The sequence below is a fragment of the Limulus polyphemus genome, unplaced genomic scaffold (genome assembly GCF_000517525.1).
Source record: "Limulus polyphemus unplaced genomic scaffold, Limulus_polyphemus-2.1.2 Scaffold10793, whole genome shotgun sequence".
Classification (NCBI taxonomy): domain Eukaryota; kingdom Metazoa; phylum Arthropoda; class Merostomata; order Xiphosura; family Limulidae; genus Limulus; species Limulus polyphemus.
In genome coordinates this window covers 3,920-16,109 of record NW_013676403.1, presented here as the reverse complement: position 1 = coordinate 16,109, position 12,190 = coordinate 3,920, and the positions used below count along the sequence as shown (strand labels likewise).

Sequence of the window (12,190 nt, the reverse complement as noted above, 5' to 3'; positions counted from 1 at the left end):
TAGGTGGCGCCACACCAGTCACGTGACCTCGATGACGCAACAATATTCAGTAAGGCTTCTTATAATGGTGCTGTGTGTAAAATATTTATGAAGTTTTTAAGCTCTTTATAGTAAACTAAAGAAAATAAATCTGTAAGATCATTATCAAACATTTGATCCATTGTATAATACTAAATAATAGATTAAATGCAATGGCACATTTCAACAGTTTTAACTCAAACATATTTTAGAATCAATATATGTAGTGTAATTCATGAAGCAAAATGTCTAAAAAAATTAATATTTTTGTTTCTCTACAGCTGCAAAGAGTTTTGTGTGTAAACAAAACAACTCACTTGTCGATGTATTTTTGCTAAGAACCTATCACTCCTTAAGAATACATTATCCATTTCTTGATTTTTAAGCATTTTCCTCCGAACAGGAATAAGACTACCACACAATAGAGTAAAAATATAGGTTTAACATTTTCTTATGATTTCTATAAATGTTCCTTTCTATTCTTTTTGTTTTTGAATTGAGGAAATATGCATTTCTTTGGTTTGCTGACTCAAGCTGTGCTAATGAGACTTGAATGGGTGAAACTGCAGGCCAAGGAAGAAGGTATAGTGAATCAAAGAATATAATAGGCCTCTACATCACATATTATATTGTACATTTTTACTTTAGTGAAAAGAAGTCTGTACTATCATCATTTTCCAGACTTATTATTCCAGATACTTCAATATTATTTTACATGTTTATGATAGGAGTGTTAATAGTTTAGAGTTTAAATGTTAGTAAATTTTGAATGTTCAGGATTTTGCTTAATTTATTAAACATTAAAAATCTACAAGTCAAATATTAAAAAACTAAGTGATACTCAGGGGTTCTTTCATTCTTTACTTCCTAGATTTGTTACATGGCATTACTGGCAGATACGAAGATTCATATTTCACTTTAAGGCTTAACCTTGTATTTGTAACCAGACATTATGCTGCCACTTAGGTTTTAACAAATGTCCTAAACTGCTATAATTATTTATATTATTACTAATAAATTATACATTTTAACAAACTGATATTACTACTGAATTAAATACAAGACTGCGATAGATAAGAAAGTAAATGAAATTACAATTATAAATATATATATATATAAATAACGTAACAAAAAATACATCTTACAATTATGTCATGCTGTTGTTAGTGGTAGGTGAAACATGATTGTAGGTTATGTCTTCAGAAGTACTGAATGCAAGTTTAAAATATCATTATATAGACCATTTGGTTAGGCTTCATTTGGAGTACTGTTCTCAGTCTTGAGCTCCTTACCCCAGAAAAGACATTGAATTGTTGAAAAGGGTTCAAAGAAAGACTACTAGAATGATACCTGGGATGGAAAGGTAGTCATATGAGGATAAGTTAAGATCTCTGAATTTAAAGAGGTAGAGAGAATATGACTGAAGTGTTTAAGATTGTTAAGAGAACTGACAGTGTTGATGCATCATCTTTTTTTTATATATTAAATGGTGAGAATGGTAAAACTGTTGGAAACAAGAGGTATGAAAAGTTTGCTCAAAGTCAGAAATATGACAAAGGCAACTTGGAAGTCTGTATCAGCCCATTTCTCAAAGGAAAAGGCTTACAAATTATGCAGGCATGAAGTCAGAAGATGCCATAAACTATGAAAAGTTAAAAGTGGCATTGCTGAAATGCTATAAACATACTGAGAAAGGTTTTTGACAGAAATTCAGAGAGGTCAAACTTGAAACTAGAGAAAATGTATTTCAGTTTGTGGCATGTCTACAACGATACTTCACTAGATAAGAGTGACATAGCCAAGTGTGAAAATAGTTTTGAAAAACTGACAGGTCTATTAATACATGAATAATTCATGATCATGTGCTCAACTGACATATCCCTGTTCATAAAGGAGAGAGAACCAAAAAATGTGGACATGATGATCAAGCTGGCAGAACAGTATATGAAAGCCCATGGAAGGAGTATAACTAGCAAGTACAAGAATAATCTGTTAAAGTCAAAACCAGGGGTGGCTGAGCAGAGGCAGGATGCCCCTAAAGCTGACAAGAACTTAACAGACAAAAAAGAGAAGAGATGCTATGCTTGTCATAAAATAGAGCACATCGCAAATGATTGAAACAAGCAACAGCAAAAATTTAAACATAAAGCAGCTGGAAAGAAAGAAGAAAAAAGTGACTATCACCATGGATGCCACTAAAGCAGACAAGAATTTAACAGACAAAAGGGATAAGAAATGTTATGCTTGATATAAAATAGGGCACATTGCAAATGAATGCAATTCTGTTAGCAACAAGCAACAACAGAAATTTAAACATAAAGCAGCTGGATGGTGCTACCAGAACAAACAGAATACAAACACCATATTAGATTCATCACCAAAAGGAAGTGATGTCTCCATGATTAAACAGTGCATGACTGAAGGTCAGCTCAAGTTAGGAAATGGGTCAACAGTTCAGTGGTGATTGGAATATGCAACAAACATAGAGAGGTGCCAACAAATCACTACATGCCAGTAGTTGAAGGCTATGTTGGGAACAAGAAAGTGAAGACACTAAGTGCAGCTGTGAGAACCAGTCTAGTATCTGATGATCAGATGATGGGCAAGGTACATCTGTGTGTGTGTGCTAATTGATGAAACAGTGAGAAAGTTTCCCATAGTAAGAATAAAGGTGGAAACTCCATATTACATGGGAGACCTGGAGGCCATGTGTATGAAGGCACTCATCTATGGCTTGATGATTGAAAATATACAAGACAGTAGAAGTTTGGAGTAACCAGACAGAAAGAAGACTGATGAAGCAACTGCAGTCACCACTAGAGCTCAAGAAAATAAATGTAAGCAGGACATCAAGCCCCTGCAAGTCTTGAAAGGTGGCATTCTCAATGTAGGTGTATGGGAACTGAAGGAAGCACAGTTTGAGAACAACCACAGCAGATGGCATTCCAGAAGTTAGATAATATGTTAGGAAGTTTGCCAATCCTTAGAATGGCAGACTTCAACAAACCATTCATTGTTCAGCCCGATGCTTCAGGCATTGGAATTGGAGCAGTACTCCTACAAGTACATAAGAACATGAAGACAGACTGTTTCCAGTAATGTACATAAATAAAAAACTGTTGAGTAGGGAGAAGAACTACTCTGTGATTGAATGAGAGTGAGTGTCTGGCCATCACAGTTGCCATCCGGAAGTTCCAGAACTACCTCTACAGGAAGGATTTCATCATCCAGAAGGACCATCAGCCTTTTGCATACATTGAGAGATGCAAAATTGCTAGTGTGAGGATCATTAGGTGGGTGATGTATCTCTAAAACTATTGGTTCCACTTTGAGGCCAAAAAGGAGGTTGCAAGTGATGGTGAAGACTGTATGAATAAACTTTGTACATGAACAGTTTTTTGTATATAATGTAAAAAAATATTGTAAAAAGTTCTCTTGAATAGGTGCTTATCGTTAGTTATACATGATTGTTCATTTTAAATTTAATACAATAGTATTATTTCGTTTATATAGTGTAAACATTAAAAGTAAGTTATTTTTAGAAGCCATAGTTATGGCAAGGTTAATTATGTAACTGTTTACAAATTATTTGTTGTGTAGTTCAATTGTTGTGAATTGACGTCATGTTACTCGAACCTTCTGAATTATTCTCATTGCTTTAAGTGAGTATTGTTACATCATAACATCTCTTATTTTGTAGAAAGTTGTTGACCTCTGTCAGGCAATATATATATATATATATATATAGGTGACCTAGTTAGGGCAAGTACATTAAGTTAGTGAAAGTGAAAGTAAAAAAAGGGAAGTTAGACTGGGTGATTGTGAATTTAGCCAAAAAGTGTGTATAGTGGCAACTTTTTGAAGTGTAATAATTGCAGATTGTACTATTATAACAGAGTAGAGAAGAATAATTCATCTTTTCAATTGGGTTCTAAAGTAACTGAACCAACCTGTGTGGAGTTTTGACGTAAAAGAGAATTATTTAAAGCTTTGGATACAACTATGGTAATCCACGGGGTAATTTAAAGAAATTTATCACTGATTGTATTTGGATAACAGAGTAGAGGAGAATAACTTATTTTGCTAAATGTATTCTAAAGTAATTGAACTCAACTGGGTGGACTTTGATGAAAAATATAAAATTAATTAAAGCTCTGGATACAACTGTGACAACGAATAGTGTAAGAAATTTTTGTACATATGTTTGACTTGTTTTAAATACATCATTTTAAAACAACTGAATTGTGTGATGTCCATTTATTGTTGAAATTTATTGCCAACAAGTCACAAACATCTACTGTGAAGAATCTTGGACCTATGAAATCCTAACCGTGTTCCATTTGTTACACAAAGCTCACCTCAAAATAAATCCCCAAAAGTGCCTGTTATTTAAGAAGGAGGCAAAATACTTAGGACATATGTAGTTAGTGAAGATGGTGTGCAAACAGATCATGAAAAAATAGCCTCAATTTATAACTGCTCATGACATGACAATGTGAGTCAACTAAAAAGTTTTCTTGACCTGTTTACTTACCACTGAGGGTATGTTCCAGAATTTGCAAATATAGCCAAACAATAAACTTGGTACGTATTTGGACGTTAGTTATCCTCCTGGGATGGTCGGAAGTTAGCAGTATAGGTTTGTAAGTGCTTATGAACATGTATATATATATATTATTACTATGTACTCATAAATGCTTAATTTTTAGTTATCTTCCTTAAAACACAGAACAACAGGTAAAAAATATATAGAAAAACAATAACTTCTAGTACTTAAGATGTTACAACTTTGATTTGTACTCATTCCTCGTACTTGCTAAGTCTCCCGCTAGCCTCATTTATTCTCTCAAGTGGAGGGGGAAGACAATGTTTTTTTTTTTAGATTTCAAGGATGCATTTTAGAAAACCAAAAAATTTTCAAATTACTATACTGGTACACATAAAATCACTATAATTTATCTGGCTTTCTAACTAAGCTATATGTTGGTTAAAAAAATCTCATTTCTCTTCAGAGTCAGTAGACTTTAACATTTGCATACGGCTTTTCCATTCAAGCCAATTACAAACAATTGTCTGATTTATGTAGATTGGAATGTGCTTTTTCTATTAGTTATAAACATGTACTTAAGAGAAGTAGGTGTGAGTAGAGAAGAGTTTTCAAAAGAATATAGTAGGAGGAGCTACTCTGGTAGATTTGCCAAATATATAGGTATTTTAGCAAATAAAAAGGTGGAAGGTTCTTATTTTATATTTTAGCTTGTCAGTGTTTAAAATTCGAGTTTCTCTTTTGTTAACCACTGTAAACATTGTATGGTAGGTGTATTAAAATATAAACTATGCAATAAGACATACTATACGACACACTAAATGATATTTAACATTTTTTGAAATATTTTCTTTCAAATTAAGATATTAAAAACAAATATAATATTAAAATTTGAATTATAAACTATATTTGATGCCAATATTAATGACATACATTGATAATAAATTTGTTTAATTAAATCTTGAAAATAACTTGAAATTGTTATGACATGCACTCTTTGACCTGTCCATAGCAAGAGGGTTAACTTTACAGACAATGAAGTGACACTATGATGTCAAGTTGCATTCATATTACTTTAATACTGGAGACTTTGTCTTTTACATAACCTTGTGGGAAGAAAGGGAAATCTCCGAAGCTGCAGAGCAACTGGGAAGGTCTTTATGAAATCACAAAGAAGTTTTCAAATGCCACGTACTGGATAAAGGGTGGATACTAGAAAATGCCAAAGATGATCCATATGAATTGGACTTAAAGGTACTATGGTCCTGTGGTATACACTTTGAGCAGAAACTCTGGAGGCCAGTGAAATGGTGAAAGAGCTTACATTCCAAGTGAACCCGGTAAAGACAGGGCTTGTTGCTCAACAACCCCTAGAGTCACTTTAGCCCTACCTGGAGGTTAAGAGCAAGTGCTTTGAAGATCTACTAATCTACTTGGAAGCAAAGAAAACCTCACCATTTTGGTTGGGAGAGAAAGAATGTACACTACCATTAATGTAAATTGTTGTTGTACTTATTTATTTGTAATTTCACTGGGTTGGTTGAAATTTAGGCACATGGCAGTGTTGTGAACATTGGTTTGTTTTTACATGTATCTGAATTATATTACTGCTTGTTGAAATTACCCATTTTGTAAATGATTTTGGAAGAAAGGGCACTGTATATGTTAACATAGTTTGGTAAATAAAATGGATATAAACTGTATGCATTAGCATCATTTGGTAAAATCTTATATAATCAGTTTTCTCAGCTTTAGGTTTTGGAATCAGTTTTGATTAAATATTAGGTATATAGCACACTCTGTAAAGTATGAGAATCTTACTGTCTCTTCAGCAAATCAAGTGAAAGTCCAGTATCAGAGAAACATATCAATTGTGTAGTATCAAAACTGTGTAGGTAAGCCTGCATCCAGTATTGTTTAGGAAAATGAACTATTTTGTTCAAGTGCCTAATAAGTCAGTTATTCAAATCAATATATGGACTGTTTGTTCTTGTTCTAATCAGACCAACATAATAGTTATACATTGACTATAAAACAATTATGATATTTGTGCAAGAATGTCTAGTAAACTTCTTGTACAATGTTCTGTGTTTGCATGACTGAAAATAAGTTATTAGTGAGCTGACTTGAAAAATGGTCAGTGGGAGGAATACATGACTTTTTTACTGGTTTCTACCATTGAGGAAAGGGAGGAGGATTTCAACTTTAAGCACAAAGTTACATATTATGGTGACCACCACGTATAAAGTAGGTTTTCTTTAGGTACACTTACAAAAGATAGCAGGATTGTTTTGAGGCATTAAAAAAGATATAAACACTTTTTTAAATGCATTACCTCGATATATCACTGTCTTTTCACATATACATGTGTATTGAAATTATATTCAAAGTTTAGTTTTTACATTTTATATGTTTAATCTACATATTGATAAATAAGTTGTGAAATAAAGTCCATTTAACATTATGTGAACCATTTACTAAAGTAATGAAAGAAACACAATGAATTAACAGATATAATCATATATACTTACCTCATTTAGAGTGTCACGTTTTAAGATACAGTTAATGTTCAGTGCTTGCACAAAATAAGACTGTCATTTGGTTAGAATGTGATTAAATTCACAGTTTTTATAATATTACAAACAACTCTCGACTATCCTCCCCCCCCCCCCTGTATTAGTGATCTAATATTTGTTAGAAATTATGTATGATAAACATTCCTGATAATTTAGTAAAAACAAAAATGTTTGAACAACGATTAAAAGTACATAATACTTTGTAAGCTGCTAAAGGTGACAGGCCTTACTGAAAATATCTACATGTTTCGGTGGATCACAGACTCACCATCATCATGAAGGAAAACATCATTGACCAGGTATTTGACATACATGGTACTGTCACCTTTCATCTGTCTTAAAAAAAAGATTCCCAGAAATGAATTTCTACAATTTTTTGGACCCACATCTATATTTAAGGTTAAATTCAAATTCTTAAATATTTTTAGTAATTCTATTTATATTCATTTCATATTTGTAATTTATATTTAATCAATTTCATATTATTCCAATCAACGCTATGGGAACAAGGATTCTTAGTTTTATGTTCAGCTAAAGTTGATTTATCTATCTTTCATTTTTCTGTAACTTTCCTTATGTTCTTTAAACCTATATTTCTACAATTTTTACATGTTTGGTCAATATAAGTTAGACCACAGTTACAAGGAAGTTTGTAAGTGCCACACTTATCTATTAATGTGATTTTATCTTTACAACTAGCCATAAAATGATTAAACCAAGGTGAAAATGTTACACAACAGTTAATATATAGTAAGAATGCTTGCCTGCCAAATGTTCATATATTCTTACTATTGACCTTAAGTTGAATACACTGTGAAAGTTTTACTCTGTTACAAAATTTATTATAGATTCTATCAATAATGTTATTATTAAGTTTTCTAAAATTTTATAAAAAATTCAAATTGGATACTAAATTTTCTTTATATGAACAAATATTTAAATCTGTATAAATCTGGTGTAAGTTGAAATATTTTGAGAATAGGGGTTACATAGTGGCCCACTGAAAAACATAGATGTTTTTAGTAAAGTCTGGTACCTTCAACAGTGCTTAACGTTTTATGCACTTTCCAACACTGTTCAACACTGAGTTTTATAATAATCACATTTAGACATGTGCTGTGTTCGTATTATTTTTAATTCCTAATAATAAATAACTCATTCCTTACATTTTCTTTCTGATAGAGTACTCCTACACATTTATTACTAAACATCATAAAACATTGTTGTGAAAACAAGTCCAGCAGTAAAGGTAAAATTGCTAACTTTTACTTACACTTTTATACAAGTTAGTTTAATAACTGGTTAATTCATGATGAACCAAATGACACCAAGTATTTCTTTAGCTAACCAAACAGCATAGAAAACTCACACTAGCATAATTCAGTGGTTGGAAACTGGCAATGGGAAGTAGCTAATAAAGAATGCCTAAAGCCAGAGATTGAACAAGTAGTTGGTCTATCTTTACAGTAATTTATGAAACACAATGTTGTTTAGAGAAAGGTGGCACTTTCATAAAATACACTGCATGTCAATATTAATTATTTTTATTGTGAGAAGGTGTGATGTGATGATAATGTTTTAGTCATCTATTTCTTATTAAGAAGTAACAGTTGCAATCTAGTTGTATGTTGGTGAACTTAATGTAACTTCAGAGACCCCAAACAATTTAGCCTGAGACTATATCTGTCATATTAATCTTAATACAAAATAAAAGAACCAAACAATATAATTACACATATCTGTATGACAAATAAATCAAAAATAAAAATCAAGGTTTAAAAACCTAAGTCTATCAAAGTGTATATATAACCAAGAAGAGACATTACAGGAAAAATCTTTTGTGCTAAGACAAATCCAGCTATGATTATAAAAAGTTGATAAAATACTGTAACGGAAAGAGAGACTCTAATGCTAAAGGATCTTTTAGAATAAGATATCCCTTTCATCTAGAAACAAACAAAAAAAAGGTAGAAGATCAGTATGCACCATCTTCTTTCTTATCATACTTACTGAAGGAGGAATAACTATAGAGTTTTAAGAATTACCTTGGATTTATTTGAATAAGCAAAAAAAAAATGATATTTCTCTATCTTTGTGACAAAAATATAACAAGTAGATTTCTAAATGCAAACACTTTTATTTAGAGGCTAAACAAACAGTCTTAAAAAATAAGTTTTGAATGGAAAATTACAGATAAGAAGAGCTGCTATCTTATGTGAGGGTCATCTACCTGTATTACCAAGAAAATTTGCTAAATGAAATTTTTCGAATGGTGAATCCTCTTTGTACACAGTGTGAAAATCAGACATTGCATGTAAGTGGAAGAGTATCATGATAACAACTCCAGTCAAAAACCAAAATTTATGAAGTAATGACTCAAGCTTTTGATAGAGAAAATTGCCACATTCCTTATTTCACTAACATCCTCTGATATCATTGTTTTGGCCATCTTTACAAAGGATGGAAGATTAAACTGAAATCAATGCTTAAAAAAAATCTGATGATTACTAATGCTGGGCCTTTGGATATGTAAAAGATTTGGGAAAAAGAACAACAATTTTCATAAGATCTTGCAAAATATAAGAGAAGAATGGAAGTAAAAATAAAAATACAAATTTTGCACAAAAACAATAGCTGAACATCATCTCTTACACTTCTTGAAGACAAAATGTAAATATGCCTTTGACACTAATAGATATTTTTTGTACAGCAGTTAATTTTAATCATACACATCATCAAAAGTATTTGTTCAGGAATAAGATAAAAGCACTGAATAATCAAGACACACAGTAGTGTGTTGTGTGGACAAAACAACTGGCAAGACACACTGTGTTATTAACAGGAGTGACAGTTTAGAAATGTTCCACTATCTGTAGTTCAGACTGTAGTAATCCAAACTATTACATATTTTCAGTGGATGTGCTCTACTGGACCCTTGCTTTACATGTCAACTTTCATGGTAATCCATTAAGAAATACATGAGATACAAAATCTCCAATTTTGATTGAATTTCTTCCTTTTTTTCTTTTTACTGAAAGTACAGAAACTTTATTTGACAGAAAAACATACTTAACTTTCATGGATTTTTTCAATTTTGGTACACTGATAGATCTTTGTAACCTACAATTAGATGTCAAATTTTGTCTAAATATAAGTCACATGTGCAAAGTTATTCAAGAAAATTTACTTAATTTTGAACAAAATTTTTGCGCATACCTATGCAAAATGTCGCATGAGCTATTGGTCTAAAATTTTTACTACAGTTTCACCTAAGAGCAAAGGTGGACCACTTTTAGTTCTTTGTCAGTCGGATGAAAGACGGCTGATTTAGAGCAACAAAACTATTGGATGAAAGCATGTGCAAATACATAAGTATTGGTCAGGACAAGATTAACAATTTCTAACTCAAGTTTTCAAAAGAATCATACAGGTGGACAGTTATTATTCATTGTCAAATTTGATAAATTTTATGAAATTCTCTTAATTAAAGAGCTTTTAGTGTCACGTGATATTAGCTTAAGCAATTAGTATAAATAATGATGCTTAATATGGCTGTACAGAGTGCATGCAAGTGATGACAAGAAACTGTTAATCAAGTTTCCATGGCATTATTATAAAGGAAAAACTACCATGATATATTTTAAAGAATCTGGTTGGTTCTGTAAAGTATAGGTCTGTTCCAAATAATAGAGTTGCAATCCTAAAGCTAATGTTGGTTACTATCGAGTGTCACTTTTTTACTTGCTGTGGTTTGTTGGTGTGTATTGACAAAAAGTTATGATATCTAATCAAAAAATACCTTACGTACAAAACAAATGTAGCCAAAAATGGATTGAGCATGTGACTTAAAGGAATTAAATCAATATTGCCAACCAAACCTGCAGCTACACTTATAGCATTGATAAGAATTTTACAGCAAATATTGTTCATTAGTTAGCTTGGCTGCATATTTTTTTTATTCACCATCATGCCTCAAGTTGAACAAAAAATGTGGCCTGACTAACTAATGAATGAATATTTGCTGTCAAATTCTCATCAATGCTATAAGTGTAACTACCAGATTGGCCACCAAATTTGATTTCATTCCTTTAACTCTTTCAACACGAGTACAGTCCCTGGGACCAACCTCGTACCATTTTGTGCTTGTTATAGTTTTCCTGCTATAACTTTTAAATTAGTAAGTGAATGTTAACAAAATTTGGCAGTTTATCAGTAAACATTACAATGCTTTCATACGCAAAATAAAAAAATTTTCTATTAAGTCTTAAGGTCTGTAAAACAATGTTTCTCTCATGCCTTTTTTTTCTTTTCACATCTTGCCTATCTATCATGCAAAGTAATTTTCATTTTAAGATTAAAAATACTTTGATGCATCAGAAAATTTTGAAATTTCACATGCAAAACCTTTATAATGTCTGGATAGTTACTAAACGTTTCTTAAGAAAAAACTTTATATTTTTCTGTTATTTTCAGTAATTAATCTCTGTACGGGTTTGGCAAGTTTGACCGATCTCGCAACAACCAAAAAAAATTAGGAAATAAACATAAATTATGTCTCTTTCATTCTAGAATGAACACAAATTATAACACGAAAACAAATGTTTAGACGAAATAGCTTAAATCTCATAACATTATACATTTATATATATTTATTATTTTTATTATATTGACTTTTAACCCATACCTGGCTAACAATACAGAAGTTACAATGCGCAGCTCACGTGCACTCATGTTACTTTATCAAATAACATAAAGGTGACCTTTGATCTATACAAAGTAACTTGTCTTAGCTGTGTTTTAGTCGACTAGTATTTTGTAAAATAAAGTCACATTTCAACTACTAAACATTATATATATATATAGAGAGAGAGAGAGAGAGAGATTATTGCCAGTAAATAAAGAAGTAAAGCAAACAATTCTCTTCTAGTTATGACCTTTGTACTCGGTTGCCGATTGATGCAGGTTGCTAAGCCTTTAAAAATTTTGCACGTGGAGGAAATGAAACAAATATTTTTTTTTTTAGGTTTTATATATACTTTTGAATAACTAA

The 12,190-nt window shown here is 31.5% G+C and overlaps 1 long non-coding RNA gene across 1 annotated transcript; it reads left to right on the top strand.

Annotated features, from left to right (window-relative positions):
* Positions 1-525: 525 nt before the first annotated feature.
* On the top strand, positions 526-6,267 carry LOC111083707. Its single transcript, XR_002609202.1, has 2 exons — positions 526-600; positions 5,682-6,267. It is a non-coding gene; the product is annotated as an uncharacterized LOC111083707 (long non-coding RNA).
* The last annotated feature ends 5,923 nt before the right edge of the window (positions 6,268-12,190 follow it).